Raw genomic sequence first — 3,245 nt, forward strand, 5'->3', positions numbered from 1 at the left:
TATCATGCTCTATGAAGATAAATAAAGTTAAGTTTAATATAATTTTGGAAGATGTGCTTTAAGAGGTCCTCCTCCGTGGTAGAAAGTGGCCGAAAAAAAGCGATCCAACCATTTTCTCAACCGCATCAAGGTTTCTTATTCCACTGTAATTTCAAAAGAAACGGCTTGCCTCTTCTTTACAGTTTACACCAACCTTAATGAATGGATGCATGAGATATGAAAACAAGTAAAAGTTCTTAGAGCGCTGGAGATACAGTACAGTATGTTTACACAGGGACTAGGAAGAGGAAGCAGGATTTCTTCTTCGGGGTGGATGCTTGGCGAGCTCTCACAGCGCCACACGCTGTTAGCGTTGGAAAGAAGCACTACAGTAATGTCCTTTACTTGGAAAAAGGTGCACACAATACAAAATCTAACAGCAATGTCCGGATATTTTTCGACAAAAAATGTTTGTATCTACAATTTTTCAAACTCGAATGTTCATAAATAGGGGAGCGTCTGTACACTGTGAAATATTGGACCACTCAAATTGGCCATTACTCTATAACCAGACATTTTGCAGAGAAGACAATCGAGCTGCACAAGTTTGGAAATAACACAATTGATTCTCGGACCAGTATTGCAATTTTGATGCTCTTTCAGATTTTTTTTTAAACTGCATTTATTCTGCTTTGATTAGAGGGAAGATCGGGCCTAAAAGATTCAGCCCACCTGAGTCGTGGGTATATAAACCCGAACCCGGCCAAACCAGACGGATTAACCTGAGTTGATAAGGGTGCCTGAAACAAACCCGTAGCTTTAATTTGCCGCCAAAGTAGACACAAAGCGCTACTCTGGCCGTGTATACTTCAGCACCAAACTGTGCATTTCGGCTGAACTACGCAGCTTCTGGCATTACTTGGGGCTGAGTCCCCTCAAATCAAGTGTGGACTGCAAGTGCAGCAGCAAAATGGAACAGTTTGGCGCTGAAGTGCGCATCTCGGCGACGTGCAGCGAACAAAAGTGAAATTAAACAAATTAAAATTAACTATTGGCAAGAAACAGAAATGACGCCTGACGTGAGAGAGGTGGAAAGAGAAAGCTGAGCATCTTTTACCCCAACACTGAGGAGGAAAATTTCTTTGGATTTAGTTATTTTTAGGTAAACTGATAGTTTGGTGATATTTTTTTCTTTATCTAAATAATTACTTGAGTAAAAGTAAGTGCATGCTTTGTAAATCCTCCACAAAGGCGAAAAAAAAAAACGTCGCGAGAGAAGCCCGACCGGCCTGACTTAATAATTGACATTGAAAGATTGATGATTGAGTTTCAGGCCTGGGCGCAAGATCTTACCTCTACCAGTGATACACAGGGTGAGGCAGGATGCCGGAAAAACATTGCCCTTATCTATGAAGGGATTCCACTGTGAATCAGAAATACAAGAAGACTTATGATTTTTTCTTTTTAATAAAAAATATCATCAGTATGATAGTTCATGTATTTTTGCCTTGTATTCAAATCAATGTTGTTTTATTTTACTGGCTGAGAGATTTGTACCACTAGGAGGCACTAAATATTACACACTATCCCTTTAAGAAAAAAGTGCCTCATTCTGCAAAGCTTTGTCAGGGTTGATGCTTTCAAACTATACCTCGCCTTAGCTAATGCCGTTAAAACACGAACTGTAAAAATTTTGGTTGGCCAAACACTCCATCCCTCAAATTACATCAGGGAAAAAACACAAACATAACTTTAAATCCTTGGAAAAAAGCGCAGTGTCTTGCGACAACATATTCGCACTACGTCACATCACAATATTAGATTTCAGGTAATCGTGCAACCCATGAGCCGTTTATCTGTACTAGGCAGCAAGCAAGCTATTTATCTATCTTAAAGGGACACTGAAAAATTTGACCACTCGGTGTCTCGTGTAGTGCAAACGATAACGAGTGCTAAAAAACACAAGGAAGTATACAAAATACAGATAATCAAACTGCACCAGAGGCAGCAATTAATTTCCACATTTTGCTATCCCCACCCTGTTTTACTAGATAAAAATAGTATTTGGAAATTGCTTTGTATTTCTTTTACCAGTGAGTCATGGAATCTGAATTATAATTTTAATAACTGACGAAAACAGGAAGATTGCAAATACATTACGACACTTCACTAGATTCTAAGAACAGTACAGAGATCCCTCGGTTCTTGCGATTAATTAGGACCAGAACCACCAGCAAAAAGTTAAAATCCGCCAAGTAGCCTCGCACCACAAGGGGCAAACTTACCTCGAAATGAAATCATTACCGACTGAGAGTTATACGACTGTAACAAAATAAAAACTATAAGTCAACAAATAATAACACTAACCCATAGTTTTTGAAGGAATGTTTTTATTGTCTTTATACGAAATTAAAATAAAACTGAAGATTTGTCAATAGCACACGCAGCTTTAGATATGAGTGAAGAGCCCCAACTTACTTCAACACACACACCCATCCACTACTGCTTGGTCCGGGCTTCATCAACACCTGACCCCCCAACTGTTATGGACGTTGCAACCCTTACGCTGGTGTGGGTATGGTTGTTAGCGCAGCCAGGCAGTAGGCCGCATCTGCAACCAGCCTAATACTTGCCTTCTGACGACGCCTCAGTTGATTCCTGGACTCTATAACAATCCACGCAGCACCCGCTGTGAATCAGCTTTTCTTTGCATTCTTCTGACTTTCTTTATCATCTGATTTAATGGATACGTTTTTTTTTAATGTAACATGCCGCTAAAAGCTAGCATCCGCTTCCCTTCCCAATTTGTTTGTTGACAGCGCACAGTAGCCTATCACGGCCATGCACACAGTTACACCCACCCAACACAGAGCCTGAATGACACCAAAGACAAATCAATTAAAAATCCGCAAAGGATTGAACCAGCGATAATTAAAGCGCGAAATTCCGAGTGGTCTATGTATTTGCAAAATACTGCATTCTGTGTTTGCGAATTTCAAGCCTTGTTTTATTTCACACCTTTGTAATGATAAATATATAATTGTGATGGGAATTCCAGCTCTTTTTAGCGAGCAGTTTCCTTTCGGCTCTGCTCACACGGGGAGAACATGCAAACTAAGAACCTATTGGTTAAGGTATCCACCACCATATCAACCCACCATATATTTCTTATGCTGTTTAAGCCGCCCTGAAAATGTTTTAATCCAGATATTCTCAACTGCAAGCCAAATGAGGCCCGTTTTGTAGTGAGTTGATGAATGATCACG

Source organism: Urocampus carinirostris, chromosome 5 (genome assembly GCF_059441175.1).
Source record: "Urocampus carinirostris isolate Australia breed hairy pipefish chromosome 5, RoL_Ucar_1.0, whole genome shotgun sequence".
In the NCBI taxonomy this organism is placed as follows: Eukaryota; Metazoa; Chordata; class Actinopteri; order Syngnathiformes; family Syngnathidae; genus Urocampus; species Urocampus carinirostris.